Source organism: Andrena cerasifolii, chromosome 1 (genome assembly GCF_050908995.1).
Source record: "Andrena cerasifolii isolate SP2316 chromosome 1, iyAndCera1_principal, whole genome shotgun sequence".
Taxonomy (NCBI): domain Eukaryota; kingdom Metazoa; phylum Arthropoda; class Insecta; order Hymenoptera; family Andrenidae; genus Andrena; species Andrena cerasifolii.
The window spans coordinates 2,551,425-2,573,452 of NC_135118.1; the positions used below are offsets into that span (position 1 = coordinate 2,551,425).

General features: G+C 34.1%; 1 long non-coding RNA gene across 1 annotated transcript in view; it reads right to left on the reverse strand.

Annotated features, from left to right (window-relative positions):
- Positions 1-7,109: 7,109 nt before the first annotated feature.
- The window catches only part of LOC143375087 (uncharacterized), a 257,399-nt gene continuing 242,480 nt past the window's right edge, over positions 7,110-22,028 (reverse strand). The window contains exon 3 of the long non-coding RNA XR_013086807.1: positions 7,110-7,571. This is a non-coding gene — a long non-coding RNA (uncharacterized LOC143375087). The remainder of the gene's footprint in view (positions 7,572-22,028) is intronic.

The following is a 22,028-nucleotide window of genomic DNA, read 5'->3' on the forward strand; positions in this document are numbered from 1 at the left end:
TTTTCAGGGATTAATTTCACCCCCTTAGAGTGAATCTGAACGGCAAACAAAAATCGCATTGTAATCGGGAGGAAATTCCCTACATATTCATAAAGTTTCAGAATTCTTTGAATTTCCGGGTTCGGGATCTTCCCTTGTAAGCCACAAAAAAAATCAAACATCAAATTAGGTATTCAGTTTGAATGAAAATGGAAGAATCAGATAATTAATGTATTAATAAAATGCTTTATACTGACCGCTCTTAGGGATTTATTATCTATTATCTTAAACGACTTAGACGTATCAATTGTATTTTTTTTATCCTTTAAATTCGACGTGTAGTACGTGCGTCACTGAAGTAAATGAAACAATTGACCTTCCCATTCGAAGTGGTCACCGATGTCGATTAACTCTTTGATGTCCCTCGAAGGATTCGTGTGATGTTCTTGTGCAATCGCTCTCGCATGCTGTGTGAAGTTACCTATATTTCAAACATCAAATTGTCATTAGGTACATGCTAGATTTAATTTATAAGGATTTAATGTAAGAACAACCACTTTGTTTCTAACAACATGCACTATCTACAGTTTTTATAAGACGTGATTTTTGGGACTTGTAATATTATCAAGTCGTCAAGGATGAAATTTGTAGAGAAACAGGCAAAGTTGGTTGATAACTTACAAATATAAAGAATTATTTTATTCACCAAAGTATGCACCTATATTGTCTATACACTTTTGCCATTTAAGGGGACTAGGCAGTCGAAAAATCGATTTTTTATTGCATTTTCCGAAAGTACTGTCTTTTCTCAATAAAATGCCGCTAGGTTTATAGTAAAATTTGCAAAATTGTAGATTTGGCAGCTAAAAATGTCAAGCGAGAACCTATAGCGTCGCCTTTGCCCAGAAACTTTAAATGCGTTTTTCTCGAATATTTTTTTCTCTTCATTTTTTCCTGATTGCGAGCGAATTGAGGTTCAAATCGACTTGAAAAAAATTACGAGATGTGTAGAACATGTGTCGTTTCGGCGCAAACCTCTGATATGGTCTGTAAAAATTCGAGATTTTCATAAAAAAATTAAGAAGTCACCGGATTTTGGTAGCGCACCATCATTGTTTGTGTGCTACCAAAATTCGGTGACTTCTTAATTTTCTTTTATGTAAGTCTCGAAAGTCTTGAGAAAAGATAGTACTTTCGGAAAATGCAATAAAAAAATGGATATTTCGACTGCCTAGTCCCCTTAAAGTTTCTGGGCAAAGGTGACGCTATACAGTGACTCGCATTAATATTCGGACACTTTTTAAAATCGTATAACTTCTTTAGAATTGGTCCAAGTAACTTGAGTTTTTTTGAGAAACTAGAAGGATTAGTTTGCTAACTGAAGCGTTTCGTCGTTTTGAAAAAAAAATGTATTTGGTTGGAATAGCGAAAAGAATAGTAACGGTCGATTTTTAATTTTTTTTTTGTGAGCTTGTAATGAAAATTAAAAAAAAAAAACCGTTTGTAGATTGCAGTAAGTTGTATACGTGCCTAAAATTTCATGAAAATCGGTTAACGTTGCTCCGAGCTACAAACGTTTAAAGATCGCTGAATAAGGTCGAGAATCGCGAAAATTCCCGAAATCAACGAAAATTCCCGAAATCAGGGATTCTCGACCTTATTCTGCGATCTTTAAACGTTTGTAGCTCGGAGCAACGTTAACCGATTTTTATGAAATTTTAGGCACGTATACAACTTACTGAAATCTACAAATGTTTTTTTTTAATTTTCATTACCAGCTCACAAAAAAAAGTTTAAAAATTGACCTTTACTATTCTTTTCGCTATTCCGACCAAATACATTTTTTTTCAAAGCGACCAAATACATCATTTAGCAAACTAATCCTTCTAGCTTCTAAAAAAAACTCAAGTTGTTTGGACCAATTCTAAAAAAGTTATGCGATTTTAAAAAGTGTCCGAATATTAATGCGAGCCACTGTATGTTGCCGCTTGACGTTTTCAGCTGTCAAATCTACAATCTTGCGAATTTTACTATAAATCAAGCGGCATTTTATTGAGAAAAGATAGTACTTTCGGGAAATGCAATAAAAAACATCGAATTTTCGACTGCCTTGTCCCCTTAAGGGGAGGTTCTGGTCTAAATGTCGATTTTTTTTATTTCATTTTTCGAATGTTCAATCTTTTAGGAAAACGTGTTTAAAAGGATTTGTTGAAATTCGTAAAATTCTCCAAGTTATAGGCATTTGAGTAGCGGCAAATGCATGGGCAACAACCGTCCTCTCCGGCGCTCACGTAAAACTTCAAATGCGTTTTTCTCGAAACAGTGTTCTCAAAACGGTGGGACCTGTATCTTCAAAAGTTATTATCCGATTCGACTGAAACTTTTTTTATTTTGAAGATTATTCTTTTGGCTAGGGGGGGGGGCACTAAAAAATTACAAAAAGTTGAAAATTTATAATTTTCAAAGGCGATGAAAGGACGAAAAATACAGGGAAATTTGAAAGTGATTTCAAACTTGAAGTGTCGATATTTTCTAAAAAAAATGTATTTTTGTAATTTTGTTTAGTTCCCCCCTAGCCAAAAGAATAATCTTCAAAATAAACAAGGTTTCAGTCAAATCGGATAATAACTTTTGGAGATAGAGGTCCCACCGTTTTGGATGAATTTTTTTACGCCTTGCCTTTAACGACTCCCCAAGGCTGTCTGCAATGATTAATTATAAAACAAAAAATATATTTCTATAATCTAAGACATCCTTAACACAATGCAACAAGTCCCATTAAATTATATATACCAGTTTTCCTTTAATTAATTCCTAATATCACCTATTTTTTTGGGCTCTAGACCAGAACCTCCCCTTAAGCGGCAGGTTGTGCATGCCGGTGGTATAAAACCCTGGCGGACGAGAGTCAATGAATTCCTGGAAGGCCAGTTTTACAGCATTGTCGGAATTAAATTGTTTTCCTATTAAAAAGTTGTCCAAATTGCCGAAGAAGTGGTGGTCAGTGGGGGCTAGGTCTGGTGAGTATGGAGGTTGACGAAGAAGTTCCAACTCCAATTCCTGTAGTTTGCCACAGTCATTTTTGCAGTGCGTGGTCTAGCGTTATCATGCAATAAGATAGGAGTCGATCTGTTCACCAATCTAGGCTGTTTTTCTTTAAGTTTTTGCATCATTTCGTCCAGTTGGTTGCAGTATGTTTCTGCTATGATCGTTGAGCCGGGTTTCATGAAAGCATAATGGATTACACCTGCGCTAGACCACCGAACAGTCACCATCAGCTTCTTCTGATGAATATTGCGCTTTGGAGTGCGTTTTGGTAATTCATCCTTGTCCAACCACTGTGCTGAACGTTTGCGATTGTCATATTGTATCCATTTCTCATCACAAGTGACAATTCCATTAAAAAATGCATCAGATTTGTGACGAGAAAGCAACATCAAGCAAGCTTCCAAACGCTTTTGTTTCTGTTTTTCACTCGGTTCATGTGGAACCCACTTATCCAATTTTTTCACTTTACCGATTTGAGCTAAATGCGTTAATATAGTTTGTTCGCTAACACCAAGCTTCAACGATAATTCATAGGCACTCTGGGATGGGCCAGACTCAACGGTGATCTTTAGTTCGTCATTATTGACCTTCGATTCTGAGCGACCGCGTGGCTCATTTGTGAGGTCAAAGTTACTGCACGAAATTTGGCGAACCAATTTGACACTGTCTGCTCTGTAGTAACGCTAGAGCCAAATACACTATTAATGTTTCGCGCGGTCTGCGATGCCTTAGTTCCACGTAAGAACTCGTACTTCATAATAGTGCGAATTTCCGACCGTTTTTAATATTTTGTAGCGCTTGCAATAATTTCTTTAAACAGGCGAGATATGTAACTTTCTATCAAAAAAAGCAGAACGGTAAAATATTAAGCCAATGTCAAATAATAAGCTGTTAAAGTTGGCAATATTCTTGACTACAAATTTCATCCTTGCCAACCAATAGTATAAAAAAGGTAGGAACGATCTCCAAGAAATATAATTATTAGTACCATGTGGTATTAGTAGTAGTACACGACTGAATATTAAGTACACATTAGACTTATAATTAATACACGTAAGACGCTGCTAAAGTATGAAATAAATAAATAATAATAATAACTGTCTGTTAGAATTTGCTGAAGCGAAGTATTAGCGATACAGAAATGAAACTATTTGAATTTACAGCTTATTATACAATTAATTGATAAACTTTAGGAATTTTCAGGGTTGTTCTACTGAATTGGTATTTTTAGTTTAGATCATCCTTAGTGGATAAAATATTAAAATATTAAGCCAATGTCAAATAATAAGCTGATAAAGTTGGCAATATTCTTAATTACAAATTTCATCCTTGCCAACCTAATATTACAAATTCTATGCTATTGTATCAGAGTATTGTTGTTTCAAACAATAAACGCAGAAACCAGGTCACTTACTATGGATTGTGCTAAATTTCATGGTCAGAATCGTTTTTCTCAGAAACAAATCCGTCGAACAAATTTATTCTAATTTACTTGCTACTTCATCTTTTGATCGGACACCCTCTACATATGTACACAGACTTTCTTTTGCATGAAAAAATATTGTGGATTAGAACTCTATCAGAGCGTTTATTACAAGTTTAATTTTTGCGATATGTATCAACTGTTGAATAAGAAACTCTAAACTTATCTGCAAGGTGCAGACACAGCAGACATTGAAACAAGTTCCAAGTATAGGAACGACAAATATAAATGATAATGAAGTCGGAAGTACATTATCCAGTGCTTGTGACGCAAATCTTGGCTGATCCATTTATTATTAACAAAAAAATAATTGCACTTCTAAGTATGACCAAATAATTATTTTGTGTTACTATTTCTGTTTGTCATGTTTTTGCGGCACATTTAATCATACTGTCATTAAAAGCGTCATAATTAAATGTTATGTATAGAATACACTGTGCATATTTATACGAATAAAAAGTATATTAATTATAAATTATGGCACGCGAGGGTAGAATTACCCACTTTGGGTAAGATTAAATCACTGGTTAAATGCAATGAATTGCTTCCTTTTGCACGAAGCGATGCATATCTTTTAGAATCATTGAAACCTACACGCCTTATCTTAATTTCGAAGATCAGCATAATAAGTAAAAGAAAAATAGTGACTTTTGCATTGAAAAAATTCATCTTTGTATATAGAGGAATGTGTTAACATTCTTTTATGATGTTTATGAATAACCCTCTGTGAATGTGAATTGTTGTAAATACAAGTATTTCTCTCTTATAAAATATGAATTTAATTGTTATTAGTGTTTGAAATAAAAGAGAATATATGGCATTTTTCTTTGTAAATTGACACACGTGTAATACACATTTAGAATTAATAATAATGATTATTTTTCATTAGAATCTGTAAGTGCTGCAGCTATTTACTTAAAAAAGTGAAGGTTCAGGGTGTGACATAAACTGTTGTTCGTAAGAAAATATGGAAATATGAAAAAAAATATCCTTCATTAAAGATCTTGAAGGCGAAGTAAAAGAGGTAAACTGCAACTCAGAAAGCATTTCAAGTACTTTCAAATATTTATTTGAAACATTGGAAAATAAAAAAAAGGAAAGCAGAATGGAAAATATATCATGAAAGAACAAAAATATAGAATAAAAGGTTGTGGAATATAGAATATGCTATAAAAATGAAGAATATAGAAAATACTAATTATAAAATATAAAATAAGAGCTATCAGATATTAGATACTAGGCAGAATGCGAAAAAGACGTTGAAAATAAAAAGTATTAATTTTTAAAAGATGTAACTTGCATGTTGTTTCATTCAGAAAAATAAATATTACCACGTGCTGTCACAAGTAAAAATAAATAGAACAATTTGCGTAATATAGCGGCTATTATCGTACTGCATTAAAGTTATTCATCTCCAACGCTTTCAATCGAAAATTACATTTCCCTTCTGCTGTCTACGTGCATGGTTATTCAGGTTATTCTCGCAATTTAAATCGTACACATGCACTAAATATAATGTCATTAAAAGATGTTTTTTCTGGTTGCAATCAAGTGAATGAGTAACCAAATTGAATGTAAAATAGCTACTAATTGTAAGTATAAGTGACCAATTTATAAACAGCACCAATTTATTCCTTTCTTTAAACTTTATTAACTTCTATTCCCATATCGTTCTTACAGTTTTAGTCATTTAAAAATAAAATTGAAAAACAGTTAGTTATAAACAATGCATGCAAATGAGGAAATTTAAAGATTATTTTATTGAAATTGAAATTAGATGATCACAATTAATGTTTAAGAGCGGAACCACATATTGGGCATCCGGTGAATTTTGACAGTTTTTGAGATACGACGTGTGATATACGTAAAAAAAATTCTGCAACGTTTACTGCGCGCTTGATGCAAATCCAATAAGAAATGAGCGATTTATTGCAAATTTTGAACCTGCACCCTTTACCCTGTTGCAAGCCAGGGGCAGCTTCAGATTTGAAAAATTCACTAGAAATAGAAATCTACTAATTATTGTGTGAAAATATGTGTTTTTCAATTAATGTTCTCTTTTCAATATTAAGCCAAAGTAATAATTTTGTATAAGGTTCTATCTAGAGATGCGGTAGCGTCTCGACGCCAAATACATGAAAGACACCCTGTATACGTCGACTGTCGCTACCGCTATCATTTACTGGTCGCAGAGCTATTCCAACCTAACCTGAAACTTATTTCATTAATATCTCATCACGCCTGCGATATTTTCTAAATTTAATGGTATTTTTCTTATGTAAACCGTATATAAGCTTTCGATCAAGACCAAATTCAATAAAATCGGTCCACGCATGACAGAGATATCGTAATATCGTCTGATGGATCAGTCGGAAACGGTAGAATTTTTCTTCTGACTCTTCTTCTTCTTCTTATTCTCCAACCAAATTTTGTCGACATAATACGTATACGCGATACACGCACAGCTTCAGCCAAAACGGAACTAACACATGTTTCGTTCCTCAATTGCCATCTTCACTATGCAATCTACTCCAAATTTTAAGAGCTTACCGTCAAGTTAGAACCAAGTTATAAACCTGTTTTTACAAATATGTATCGTTGTACCATTGAATTGCAACCAAAATGCAGTCTCAAACACAAGGTAAGTTGCCGAAATTAGAATTGCGACATATTTGAATATCAGCAAACTGTTTTTTATTTGTAACTAAACTGAGGATTTTATGTATATATAGATAATCGAAGCGTAAAATGATGCTGTGACTGGATTTATTCTTAATTCTGTCCCGTGATAATTTGTAAGTTATAATATTATTAATTATCTGAAGTCATTCCCTATGCAAATTATCTTTGTAAAAAGAAGTGAGATCCCCATAAAAATCTTCAAAAAAAGTAAAAAAAAATGCGCCAAGTACATACATAAAAAAGTCGAGACCGAAAAAGTGTATTATCGAATAAATCACAAAAAATAGAAGGTAATAATAAATATAATATTAAAAATTATCTGAAGTCATTCCCTATGCAAATTATCTTTGTAAAAAGAAGTGAGATCCCCATAAAAAAACTTTAAAAAAGAAAAAAAATTACGCCAAGTACATGAAATCAAATAAATCACAAAAGAATAGAAGATAATAATAATTAGCATATAAAAAAAGATGTGAAATGAAAATGAGCTGCAAGTACATAAAGATACTTTCCAACTGCGCTTAAAATGACACAACTACATATACACAGCTAAAATGCTGTGTTCATACATTCCATTACCCATATCGAGGACATTTTAATAATGTGAAGACATTTGCTTAGATGTCCGCGGCCTGGAAGTCAAATACTTGGCGTGGCGAGGCAAGGTATTCTCAGATCATCAATACACATACCTTCCCCCTCTCGCAGGCTTTCACACAATTTGTCAATTTAAAACTCTGACAATATCAGTACATTTTCATTATATTGTGTTTTAAAATAATTGTAAAATCATTCATAGACACCGATAATTTTCCTCTCACAAGCTTTCAGATAATTTGTCAATTGAAAACTCTGCCAATATGAATACACTTTCATTATTTTGCGATTTTAAATAATTCTTATTCATCGACACCTTGACCTTGCCTGGCCACGCCAAGTATATGATTTCCAGGCCGCGGATATATAGGCAAATGTCTAGATGTTACATTTTATCTTCGCATTATTAAAATGTCCGCGATATGGGTAATGGAATGTATGAACACAGCATTTTAGCTGCCTATATGTAGTTGTATCATCTTAAGCGCAGTTGGAAAGCACCTTTATATACTTGCAGCTAATTTTCATTTCATATCTTTTTTTATATTCTAATTATTATTATCTTCTATTCTTTTGTGATTTATTCGATTTCATGTACTTGGCGTAATTTTTTACTTTTTTGAAGTTTTTTTTATGGGGATCTCACTTCTTTATACAAAGATAATTTGCATAGGGAATGACTTCAGATCATTTTTAATATTATATTTATTATTATCTTCTATTTTTTGTGATTTATTTGATAATACTCTTTTTCGTCCTCGACTTTTTTATGCATGTACTTGGCGTATTTTTTTTTTACTTTTTTGAGATTTTTTTTTATGGGGATCTAATTTAATCGAAGTTGGTAAAGATGGAGCTGCACTCCTCTTGCTGCAAGGTCCTGAATTCGTGTCGATCAGTGATTATGTATACGGTAGTAAAGATTGCATTTGAATAAGAAACACGTTTTGCTTTAAAGGTAACCTGCTTTAATAGCGCCTTATTTATATTGTGATATAGGTAAATTGATTTTTTTCTCGCGTTACGAGGAAATCGGTTTCACTACCTGTTTTATTTTTGTTTTAATGAAAGTGCTGTATTATTTATTACTGCAGTCATGCGATTCTTCATGAAGTAAAGACAAACATAGAATTTTATTTTTATCATACACAGGTAATTCACACGTTTATCCACCAAACGCACACTAGATATAACATACTTGATATATTCAATCAATATTATAATATAAAGTTAGAATTGGCACGTTAGTATAAACCTTCGCACTGAAACAAAATAAACGAGAATTTCGCAAAAAACTATTTAGTTAAATCTATGTGTAATTTATTTTAATTATATTTATGTAAAATGTACATTGAATTTGAGTGAATATTTTTGTGTGCATGCTTTGCTATTTCCATACATAACTGTGCAGCTTTAAATAAACTACATATATTATTATTCAGTTGAATATACATATATTCTAATATAATGTATGTATATTAATGGAGGTTTAAAATAATGTGGATTAGAATGGGAAATTCTGTCTTTAACATTCAGTATACATATTTTATCTACCCTAGGTATATCTATAAAATCATATGTGACGACGATTTCATTGTTTTTTATCGATTTTGTCACGTTTTCTGTAACGCTTTAACTGTCACGTTTTCTGTAACGCTTTAACTGTCACGTTTTCTGTAACGCTTTAACTGTCACGTTTTCTGTAACGCTTTAACTGTCACGTTTTCTGTAACGCTTTAACTGTCACGTTTTTTGTAACGCTAGAAAGTGGGGATATTATAAATAATACAGAAATGTGATTGGTGACCTTCTTTTCTACATTTGTCCAGGTTCAATGGAATACTGTTCGAATTTAAAATTCATGTTGTGTTTTAAAATAATAAACAAAAAATCATGGAAGCCATTGTTTTTAATGGACAAGTTCTTTGTAACGCTTTAAAATAGGGTTATTGTAAATCATAAAGATGCGGTAAAGATCACGGTTTGGTCTGGGTTAGTTAGGGTTATTTTTTTTAATATAATTGCTATTTTCATTCGGAATTCTACCTTATATCTATTAAGGGGGTATTCTACCCAAAAATTCGATTTTTTTATTTTCTAATAGTTTAGGGATTCGAAAATATGTCCATAAAATATTAAGGTGAAATTCGTAGAACTCCCAGAGTTATAGAGGCTTAAGGGGAGGTTCCGGTCTAAAAGTCGATTCTTTTTTATTTCATTTTTCGAATGTTCAACCTTTTAGGAAATGCGTGTTTAAAAGGATTTGTCGAAATTCGTAAAATTCCCGAAGTTATAGGCATTTGAGTAGCGGCAAATGCATGGGTAACACCCGGCCACTCGGCACTCACGTAAAACTATAAACACGTTTTTCTCGAAACAGTGTTCTCCAAACGGTGGGACCTGTATCTCGAAAAGTTATTATTCGATTCGACTGAAACTTTTTTTACATCGAAGAATATACTGCTGGATAGGAGGGAAACCAGACAAAAATACAGAAATTGAAAATTTATAATTTTCAAAGGCGTTGAAAGGATGAAAACCTTACGGAAAAAGTGATTTCAAACTTCAAGTGTTGTTGTTTTCTAAAAAAATGTCATTTTTGTAATTTGTTCGGCCCCCTCCCCAGCCAGAAGTATATTCTTCAAAATAAACAAGGTTTCAGTCGAATCGGATAATAACTTTTGGAGATAGAGGTCCCACCGATTTGGATCAATTTTTTGACGCCTTGCCTTTAACGACTCCCGAAGGCTGTCTGCAATGATTAATTATAAAACAAAAAATATATTTCTATAATCCAAGACATCCTTAATACAATGCAAAAAGTCCCATTGAATTATATACAGTAGTTTTCCTTTAATTAATTCCTAAAGATCACCTATTTTTTGGGGCTCTAGACCGGAACCTCCCCTTAAGGGGTTACGCCACCCTGAAAGTTTTGAAAACACGATTTTTTTTCTTTGCATTTTTTTATTACGTGAAGTTTTAAGAATAATTTAAGTCATTGTAGACGCAAAAATTCCCCAAAATAGCCGAGTTATAGCGACCATTCTACTTTTCTTCTTTCGCGTTTTTCTCGAAACTACATTTTCAAAGATGACCTATCAAATATCTCCAAAACTATTTGTCCGATTGAGTTCAAACTTGGCACGCATATTCTTAATGGTATTATCTACGATGTAGCATATCAGCTTTTCCATCCGATACCCCATTCGAATATAATTAATGGTTTAAATTCCTTTTTTCATGTGAAAAACGTATAATTTTTTTCACTTTGCTCTCATTTGTGCAATAATTTTTTTTCTCAAATCCCCATGCTACATCGTAGGTATTTTATTAAGGAACACGAAAATCATCGGGTTTTTGATTTCAGACGAACATGTTCGTTATAATTTGTTAGGTTAGTCACGCGTGTAACGGCGGTCGAGCTTCGCGGGAGAACAAATAACTCGGTCATTTTTTAATATTTTTGTACAGTATTTAAACAATATATGCACTAATACATGCTCTACCCATAAGAAGAAAATAAGTAATTTTCAACCCCATAGTATCAGTAAAAAAAATTCGTCTAGTTTAATGCTGTTTCGAGCGCCTCAGGGTGGCGTAACCCCTTAAGGAAGAACCAATGGTACGCTACGCCGCACGCAATCCGTAGCGTATAGTGCCTCTACGAGCTATAGTGACTTAGGTGTGAGGTACCCAGCGGGGTGTTAACCGATACCCTGCTGGGTACGGGCCGCTAAACGTGCCCCCACTACTGCCTCTTGCAGGACTGTGTTTAGGGAAGACCAGGGCAAAACCTGGGCCCTAAAGGGTAAAATAAGTTATTAATATAAAATAATTTATATTGCTACTGTTGTAATGCGCTACATAGGGTAAAGGCAGGTAATATGGAACGGCACCTAATAGACGATGATACTGAGAATTGAAGATCAGTCGGACATCCATTATTGAAAGAGAAACGTTTATATTTTTCGTGAGGTGTAAAAGTTTTTGAGAAAGTGCATTAAAACAGTTAAATATTGTAGTGAAGGTATGTTACAAAGTATTATTTTGATATAATTTATCATTAAATATGTGTGTTCTTGATTATACAACAATAGTTTACCAATAAAGTTACTTTCTTCTTAATATTTTTTTTACATTTGACGATATAAATATGATTATGCATTAGTTCCTTCGTCCCTTCATGTCTGTTTTATTAAAAAAAAAAAATTCTCCTACTTTTGACAAGCTTTTGAAATCAGATGTTCCATGTTACCTGCCCTTACCCTGCATATACCTTACTACAAAGAATTTGTATTTAATATGTGCTGACAATGAGAGAATTTTTAATAGCCAGTAGCAAAGCTTAACTGGTGTCTTTTAATAGTGATAAACAGTATCTTCAATTTCTGTTTTATTTTATTAAAATCGAATTTGTAACACCCAATCTATAGGGACCCGGTTTTGCCCTGATCCTCCCTAAGCACAGTCTTGGAGGAGGTAGTAGGGGGCCACGTTTAGCGGCCCATACCCAGCAGGATATCGGTTAAGACCCCGCTGGGTACCTCACACCTAAGTCACTATAGCTCGTAGAGGCACTATACCATTGGTTCCTCCTTAAGCCACGCTCCGTCCGGGGGACCCGCCTCAGGTCTCAACTCTCAAAAATCAGACTATAGAAGGGTCATTTGTTAGCGAACACTGTTATTTGGCGTCCGCATTGAGGCGAACAGCGTGTTAAGACAGAGCTAAACACGTGCAACAGCGCACATTCCGCGTCGAACACACAAAATTGCCTACGGTACTAGGTCCTACATTGCGCGCCAGGCCATAAAAATCGACCCTTGTAGTGATGTTCTGTAGGCCGCATTGCACGTATTTAACCGTGCCCTTAGCTAACATGTTCGCGGGAAAATGTTTTTGTTCGTGTTCGCCTTGGCAGAGACTCGGGGTAATAAGTTACGACCTTCGCGTGACCTTGAACACCAATAATGTGATCGATTTCTTAGCAAAGTGTTACCCATTAAAGGTGTGGTTAAACATGTGCAATGCGCGCTACAGACAGGGCCGGCGGAACCCATTATGCAAGTTACGCGCCGCATAAGGGCGCCAGCTGAAGAGGGCGCTAAAAAACTATATCGCAAACTTAGTAATAAAGGAATTCAACTCCCACATAAACAAAATGTCAATGTAATTATTTTTTTTATTGTACCCCGTCTTTACGAGGACAAAACATATTAAATAGAAAACAGGTACAAAAATTTGGGGGCGCTAAAAATTGTCCTGCATAATCGGCGCGCAACGCGCGCTGTTGTACATGTTTAACTCTGCCTTAAGAGTAAGGGCATTCCTCGGTCAAATCTCGCGAAAACATAGGTGGCTTTTATGAGCTTTTGTAGAGAAAAGTATACTATGTAAGTGTGTAAAAGTTTTTGCACTTTATTCTGCTGCAAATGTAGAGTATAAAAACAATTTATTTCATTTTTGCCGTAATCCTGTCTGTGATATACATCGCATGCTGCATCGTTGTAAAAAATAGGCCAGGACTATTGCCATGATAACTCCAGACAGGATCATCAAAAATAAAAAAAAAACAGAGAAATTCCTTAAGACGCTCCCTGCGGGTGACGGTACCGTCGCGTCATGAGGAATTCCTATCCTATGGCAGGTGACGTGCATGGTCGCGTCATGGGTCCTGTCCCAATAAATGTGGAAGGGAAAGCAGAGCATTGCAGGCATCGTGTTTTCTTTTGGCATAAGCATTCAGTACGAACGTTTTTAACAGTGTGAGCAGTCGTTTATGAATTTTAATCATTCTTCATCATTCTACAGCTGTTCTTAGTATTTAGCAAGGTGAGTTGCATTTCTTCTGTTGAATTCTACTTCTTATCAATATTTTTATTCAACTTCGTTATTAAATATTTTGAATATACAATTTTGAGGTGTAAACATTGGGGGGAAAATGTAAAATGACGGAATTTTTTAGTTTTTCATGTGCATTGAACGATTTTGGGACTACTTGCACGGTGTTCAACGTAATTTCTAATTAATTATTCCTTTTTTTATTTCGCATACGTTCTTCATCAATTGTTTCGTTCATTTTCATTACTATTATAATGAAACTGTGAGCTGGTTGTCTAAAATATCCTAAAAAATCATATTTATTATTGTTTACCCACAATGTTTTGTCTAGAAAAGACCAATTTTTTTAGTTTTGGATAGAACTCTTTTTGCTTTGTCATATGAACGTGAAAAGTGTTCGCCCTTACCGAAGGTAATTGTTTTTCAAAAGTATGTTTCAGTTATTTATTTTTGTGGGCATACTTTCATAATATTTTATTTTACAGTGATGCCGAAAAGGAAGTGGACTGAAAACATCAATGCTTCTTCAACCTCAAAATCCCAAAACATCGTAATTTATAGCCACGTATAAAAAAGGCGAGTCGAAATCAAAACGAAACATGGGTTCGCCAAATGAAAGCCCTATTGAATGGCAGACCCCATAAAAAAATTAAAAAAGTAAAAAAATTAAGCCAACTACATGAAATCAAATAAATCACAAAAAATAGAAGATAATAATAATCACAAGATTAAAAAAAAATATGTGAAATCAAAATGAGCTGCAAGTACATAATGGTGCTTTCCTGCAGCGTGCAAAGGCAACACTGGGTAACACAATAAAAGAAAAAAAGATGGCGAGGTATTATTCTCAGATGATCAATACCCATACCTTCCCTATCGCAGCCTTTCAGATAATTTGTCAATTTAAAACTCTGACAATATATGAGTACACTATCATTATTTTGCGTTTTTAAATAATTTTAAGACCATTCATCGACACCAATACCTTGCTTTGACAGGCGTACAGCTAATAATTCAAATAAAACAATTTAAATAAAACTTTGTCACATTGCGAACAATTTCATTAGTTTTCGGTTTTTAAATAATTCTTATTCATCGACACCTTGATCTTGCCTGGCCACGTCAAGTATTTCACTTCCAGGCGCGGCCATATTTTTTGTCTTTTATTGTGTTACACAGTGTTGCCTTTGCACGCTGCGGGAAAGCACCTCTACATATGTACTTGCAGCTCATTTTGATTTCACTTTTTTTTTTAATTTGTAATTATTATTATCATCTATTTTTTGAGGATTTATTTGATTTCACGTACTTGGCGTACTTTGTTTACTTTTTTAAAAGTTTTTTATGGGGATCTCACTTCTTTTTACAAAGATAATTTGCATAGGGAATGACTTCAGATAATTTTTAATATTATAACTTACAAATTATCACGGAACAGAATTAAGGATAAATCCAGTCACAGTATCATTTTACGCTTCCATTATCTATATATACATAAAATCCTTAGTTTAGTTACACATAAAAAACAGTTTGATGATATTCAAACATGTCGCAATTCTAATTTCGGCAACTTACCTTGTGTTTGAGACTGTACGTTGGTTGCAATTCAATGGTACAACGATACATATTTGTAAAAACACGTTTATAACTTGGTTGTAACTTGACGGTAAGCTGTCAACATTTGGAGTGGATTGCATAGAAAAGTCACATTTCTATTATACCTACGTTACAATCCATCTTCAAAAAACACCTATTTTTTAGTTAGTCACACTGTTGGTCTCCCTTAACTGCCTGTAAAATATGTACCGTTACGAATTTCGTTCTAAAATTTTACCTGGTCATTCTTGAGATGTTGCGGGATGAAAATATGCAAAACAAAATGTATTTCATGTTTTGAGCGGGAAGTTTCCTTAAGGGGAGGTTCCAGTCTAGAGCCCCCCAAAATAGGTGATCTTTAGGAATTAATTAAAGGAAATCTACTATATATAATTTAATGGGACTTCTTGCATTGTATTAAGGATATCTTACATTATAGAAATATATTTTTTATTTTATAATTAATCATTACAGACGGCACTGGGGAGTCGTTAAAGTCAAGGCGTCAAAACATTCATCCAAATCGGTGGAACCTGTATCCCCAAAAGTTATTATCCGATTCGACTGAAACTTTTTTTATTTTGAAGAATATACTTCTGGCTAGGGGGGGGGCACACAAAATTACAAAAATAACATTTTTTTAAGAAAATAACGACACTTCAAGTTTGAAATCACTTTTCCCCTATATTTTTCGTCCTTTCAACGCCTTTGAAAATTATAAATTTTCAACTTTTTGTAATTTTTTTGTCCCCTCCCCCTAGCCAAAAGAATAATCTTCAAAATAAAAAAGGTTTCAGTCGAATCGGATAATAACTTTTGAAGATACAGGTCCCACCGTTTTGAGAACACCGTTTCGAGAAAAACGCATTTGAAGTTTTACGTGAGCGCCGGAGTGGACGGTTGTTGCCCATGCATTTGCCGCCACTCAAATGCCTATAACTTCGGGAATTTTACGAATTTAAACAAATCCTTTTAAACACGCATTCCTAAAAGGTTGAACATTCGAAAAATGAAATAAAAAAAATCGACCTTTCGACCAGAAACCTTTCCCCTTAATCCAATAAACATTTTTCTCATGCGTCGATAACAATAAAAAGAAATATATATCCACGTATTACAAACAAATATGGATATTCAGGAATATAAGAAATTTCCAGACACGTCATTTCTATTTCCTTTAATCTGATTCAGTGGATTCACAAGATAAGGTTGGCATTCGTCCCTGCCATTTCAAATTAAGAAACCTCTTCCCATTTCGCCTGACCTCAATGTAAATTATGGAGAGGAAAAAAGAAATTCCTTCCGCCAACATTTCCTTGGCGCACGCGTGCTTATAAGTGTGCCCAATTTGGAAACCTGTTCAATGATCGAGATCGAGATATTCCTCGATGACAGTGACCTAGGGCGTCCTTGAATTCAAGGACACTCATTCAACCTGTCCACCCATGAGAACATTAGCGGCGTGACGGCTGGAATTTACTTTCACTTTGATAATAATAGTATTATATCTGGTCATAGTATTCTTCGAATTCCAGGTTATAAATGTTCGAAATCGATTATATTTTCGGTGATTACTTACAAAATGACTCACCGATTTCGATTACCTTGAAATATGTTGTCAAAGTTAACATTCTGAATAATTTTTTCCTTTACAGGAAAGATAGAGATATTTGCAAAAATCTGTGATCGGTACTTGGTTTGGGTTAGATGGGGGGATGCTAAACCATCTAACCTAAAGTGACCAGATATTTCTTGTTCCAATGCGGGACAAACAAGCAAGCAAGCAAGCAAAAAAAAGGTTGACAGATCTGTGAGGAGATCTTGTCCGTAGTTTATTAAAGCGATTACCATATATTTAAAAATACATACTTGTGATTATAAAGTGATACATTGAAACGAAATTGAAAATATTTCTTTTTTCACAACAAAAAAGTAGAGGAAACTTTATGCCACTGCGAAAATGTAAAAGCTTACATGTCTAATCCTGGATACTTTGCGGGACACTTTTCAGTGCGGGACGTCTGGTCGCTTTAATATAACCCAAACCAAGTGCAGGGTTATCCGTTAAAACTGCAACCTACGCGCGCGCGAACAGACGAAAATGGCAACACCGCCTCACGGACGCATTCCACTACAACTATTCACCGCCCCGCTGCACAGTGGGCAAAAGTGAGGTAGTTTGTTTCAAAATCAGAGAACTTTTGATAGAAATGAGATAGAGCGACGATTGTTTTTTTTAATTAAAGCTGAAAGATTGCAGAATATGGGAAAATTAATGAAATTATGGTACGAACGTTTTTTACCTTCGAAAATCTGTGTTAAACTTGAAATTTTACAATAAAATTATGTTTTATCCATTACCATGATCGGTTAGAATTTTTTTTGACATGTTGCACATCATTTCCCGTAGATTTTGTCGCGTTGATTTCAAATCCGTTCGCAAAATTTGTCTACTCCCTCAGGATTTTGAAAAAAAAATCGATTTTTGTGAAATAAACTAATGAATAATAATTTTTTCGTTGAAATGATTTGATAACCCAGTGGTTTGAAGGTATATTGTATTTCCATATATTATTACACAATCAAAATAAGAATTTTTAATGTTTATTTTAAAATATTAAATGTTTTACAAGTATTGGGACATTTACCTTAAGCGACAGAGACCGCATGCAGCAGAGGATGAATTCCGAAAAATTGATAGAGCAAGTTAAGTTACGTGTGCCGTTGTATGCAATGGACTAAATACTGCGATAGGGGGCTCGGTAATTATTTACTTTAGCGATTCCTCACCGATTTTGATGAAATTGGGATATGTTGTAAAACTCCACATAACCTAACCCAAGACTAACACAAATTATAACACCAAAGCAAGAAATTAAAAAAATATTTTTGCGAATATCTCGGAAACTAAGACCGAACGGCGGCAACGTGTATAGGAAAAAGTTGCTCAGAATGTAGAGTTTTACAACATATCCAAATTTCATCAAAATCGGCGAGGAATCGCTAAAGTAAATAATTACCGGGGATTCAATCGCTTCTAGCAATTCAATAAATTTGCATTGCAGCATTCTAATGTATTGATAAAACTTATCGTCGTATTTTAGTAACTCTTTGAATAAAGTCCAATACTCCCTATCGACTCTTTTTTCCTTTTTAATATTGGATGTACCCAAATTCTATCTCGCTTTTTTGCTCTTTTTTTTGTATTTGTGTTTTTGTTTTCCTGTGTGTTTCCAATACAGGATGGCGGTTTCAAGCATTTTGCTTATATTGCCCAACGAACGATAGTCATTTTTCCTTTTTTTCCCTCCTCTCTCCTTCGAGTCCCAGCAGCAGCGACGCACCGGGAGACAGGTGACGGTCACCCATCTTTCCCTAGTACGCCGCCCCGTGATGATTAACTTCAGTGATCTTATGGGAACCTTTTTTTTTCGTAACAATTTATTAACAGTTTCTCTATATGGTACATGCATGGCTACATCACAACGGTAGAATACACATTCCTACATGTCTGTTTGATATTGAAGGTCCCTGCCTCCTATGTGGCTCTACCCTTCATTTTCCCTTAACATAGATCACATTATGTCCCTTTGTTATTATATTTATCACAGAGTGATGTCCAAGTTGTATAGCTTATAATTTATCATTATCTCTACAGGAAAACATAACATAAAAAACCTGTTTTTGATCATTTTTATGGGAACCGGTGTTTCCATCACGGCCATGGCCGCTGGTTTTTTGCTCTTTTTGCTGCGGTATAATGTAAATCAACCTTTACTTCAACATGGTCTAAAAACAATATCGATGGATCCCGTACTCGTCTGAATGGTGTCATTTATGCCTGCAGAAGAACTTTACTAACTCATTCTTGGTCAATGACTTTTCTTATAATAATCAGATTTCTAAGTATCGACCGTGTCAGTCGACCGAAATAGCGGAACGTCCGCGCTACACCCGGTCCGCTTACCTGATTCGGCGCGAACCGTCGTATTTACCACCCCACTGCGACGTTAATACGAGCCGCACCACCCTGGGGATAGGCTTATTTTGTAGAAAACACTTGAGGGAATATGGTACTATTTTTTTCGGATTTTTAAAATCGCCACCTCGAGCCCGTATTTGCAAAATAAAAATTTATTTATAATTTTCAATGTTGCAAAATTAATTTCTCGGTCTGGAAAAAAATTATTCAGGAAGGCCGATCCTTCTACATTAAAATGCCGTAAGAATCAACTAAATCCGACAAATATTTTCCCAGGTAAAAATTCATAAGTACAACCCATTTTCACGAAAATAGGCAAAAATCGCAAAATTCAAGGCCCTGTATTTTTTAAACAAACTCGAAATCGACAAAATGATGAATTAAACCCCCCCTAATTTCACGAGGACTACAACATATTCAAGTTTGAACAAAATCCGAGACATCCAAGGAAAAAAGTGATCGAGTTGGCGTAGAATGACCCATAAATTAGGTTCTTTTGGGGAATGGCGATGGTCTTCAATATCAGGATGAGTAACCTTAGTATCAAACTCTATACGAATTCGAGCTTTGAACTGGAGAATGTGGTGACGTGTAATCGTTCTGAACAGAATTGCTGTATATATAGACAGTCCTTATCAGAGAGATACCTCAGTGATTAAGAAAAAGCTAGTAGAAAGCTGGTCATCCAACAGTATGCATAGGGTACGTAGGATAGTTGAAAGAAACGAAGGAACAGCACCGTTCTCCTTCACAGAGGTAAAGAAATTTCTAGGACACACTTCCCCCGAATTCGCACGTTTTGTCTGCAGTTCTTATACACCATTCCACGAACCGTTAGTCGTTTGCCTTGTACTAGTAAAATATTTGTACACGACGATTTTTCGCTGGGAGTGACGTACTTCATTCAACGTGCTTCCCAGGATGTTAAATCTTCGGAGAAACCACAGTTCTATACTGAGCGGGGTCAAATTCGTGGTACGATAGGAAACAGGGTGATTCTACACCTCGGAATAAGTCGAAATTATAAAGTAAATTTGTTTTTCTGTGGGCCTTCACTTTCGAGAAGACTGACTTTGAGAATTACTGTGGTAGAATTCTACGAATTCTGAATTTTTTCAATTCCACATTTAGCAAGTAACATTACTATTTAAAGTGGATTTAAATATCGATGCATTAGGATAGGGTGGAGCTAAAAGTCCCGTTTTCTTATAAACCTATGTAAAATTTAGTAATAACAATCTAGAGATATCTGGTGCTTTTTGTAAAAAAATATGCCACGCACGGGGGCGAAAAATCCCCAATGTGTTTTCGTGTAATATTAAACTGAATAAGTAAAAAACCTTTTCAAGTCAACAAATATTTATTAAACCAATTCTTTTTGGTGTCTATAGATACAATATTGAAAGGAAAGCATGACATCTTTAACAAAAAAATAAAAATACAAGTCTAATGTTCACTTTGAACTAAAAAATAAAAAAAAATCGCTCAACTAAAAGAAAAACACTATTTAAAGACTTTGGCATCATTTCTTTATACTTTGGCCATCATATTATGAAAATAAATAATAAAATATAAGTTTTCAGTCTGAGGGACTTTTTGCCCCAATGGTACCTCTATAGTTTCTGCGATATATACGATAAGAAAATATTATCATTCAGCAATAAACAATATCATGCAAACATTACTGAAGGAACATACAATCGTAACGTACTTTCTGATACGCTTTTGAACTGTGGTTTACTTCGTATGAAACAATAAAGACGACGGATTTCTTTTGATTTCCGATACATTTGTATGTTTTATAACGAAGGCGTCGTGTAATTCGCACGAACGTCCAGGAGCGACTGGCGTCTCTGTAGCAGAGTTGGGCAAACTGTAATCTAATTACAAATTACAAATTACGATTAAAATGTAATTGTGTAATTCAATTACAGATTACTTCCTATAATCGTTAATTTAGTTGACCACAATTACAATTACAATGTAATTACATAATCAATTACGTGATCAATTACATTTGTGATTGATTATGCCCAACTCTGCAGTCTGTAGTCAACTCCGTTTTTTCTCGCCTTTTACATAGTATACTGCGAAACTCAATACATTGCTTAGGAATAGAGATTTTGAGTTGGGGACTTTTTACCCGCCGGACTTTTAGCCCCACCCTACCCTACACCTGGATGGCTCACTTAGGATACTAATCGTTCAGGTTTCCTTTGTCCACCGCGAATCAAAATTATAATAATAAAAATAATAATGATAATAATGATAAAAGTAGTAGTATTACTGCCACTAATAATAATAAAAAAATAAAAAATAAAAATACAAGATTTTTATTGAATACTTTATTAATACTAATAGTATAACTATAATAACTTGTAATAATGATAATAATGATAATAACTTGTAATAATGATAATAATGATAATAATGATAATAATGATAATAATGATAATAATGATAATAATGATAATAATGATAATAATGATAATAATGATAATAATGATAATAATGATAATAATGATAATAATGATAATAATGATAATAATGATAATAATGATAATAATGATAATAATAATAATAATGATAATAATGATAAATTGTTTTTAGTTCACACTAACATGCAGAATAAAAATAAAAATAAAAATACAAAATAATGAAAGAAGGATTTACTGCACTAAATAGGGCTGAAACTGGATTAATTGTTACACCTAATCCCATAAAGGATAATGGCAGTATCGTTCGTGGAAAAACAAAAAATAAAAATATTACAATGCCGTGCAAAAATTGCTCGTGAATTAAAAGCGCCTATTAAAT